Source organism: Phyllostomus discolor, chromosome 2, assembly GCF_004126475.2.
Source record: "Phyllostomus discolor isolate MPI-MPIP mPhyDis1 chromosome 2, mPhyDis1.pri.v3, whole genome shotgun sequence".
NCBI lineage: Eukaryota > Metazoa > Chordata > Mammalia > Chiroptera > Phyllostomidae > Phyllostomus > Phyllostomus discolor.
Window position 1 is genome coordinate 60,811,020 of NC_040904.2, and position 973 is coordinate 60,811,992.

Genomic DNA, 973 nt, shown 5'->3' on the forward strand with positions numbered 1-973 from the left:
TGAATTCTTGTTTCTTCATTATGTTCTGGTTGGATGTTTATCTCTTCTTTTTGTTCCAAATTGTTGATTTGAGTCCTGGTTACCTTCCTGTCACTGTTGGTTCCCTGAATATTTTGCTTTCTTTTATTTTGGGTATCTTTCATTTTCTCTTTCATTTTGTGACCAAGCTCAATCAGTTCTGTGAGCATTTTGATTACCAGGGTTTTGAATTCTCCATCACATAGGTTGGCTATTTCCTCATCACTTAGCTCTCTTTCTAGATTTTGCTCTGTTCTGTCATTTGGGCCGTATTTCTTTGTCATGGTGCACTGGTCTGGTTGTTCTGGTTGACTCCTTCTTTAATTCCTTGGTTATTGGAGTTCCTTGCATTTTGATTTTCTGGCACTTCTGGTTGTTTATTGATTTTAGATTGGTTGTTATCCTCCTTTTAGTTGTGTGAGGAAGTGAAGGGTTTCTACCTACGCCTCCATCTTGGCCAGAACTTGTAAGTTTTCTTTTGAGAAATCAGCTGGTAGTCTTATGGGAACTCCTTTGTAGATTACTCCTTTCCTCTTGCTGCTTTTAAGATTCTTTCTTTATCTTTAATCTTGCATAACCTAATGATTATGTGCCTTGGTGTGTTCCTCCTTGGGTCCAGTTTCTCTGGGCTGCCTGGGCTTCCTGGACTTCCTGGAAGTCTATTTCCTTCATGAGATTGGGAAAGTTTTCCTTCATGGTTTGTTCAAAGAAGTTTTCAATTTCTTTTTATTTTTCTCCTTCTGGTACCCCTATGATTCAGAAGTTGGAATGTTTAAAGTGGTTCTGGAGGTTCCTAAGCCTCTCCTCATTTTTTTGAATTCTTATTTCTTCATTCTGTTCTGGTTGGATGTTTATTTCTTCATTTTGTACCAAATTGTTGATTTGAATACCAGTCTCCTCCCCTTCACTGTTGATTCCCAGTATATTTTGCCTTGTTTCATTCTGTGTGGCCTTT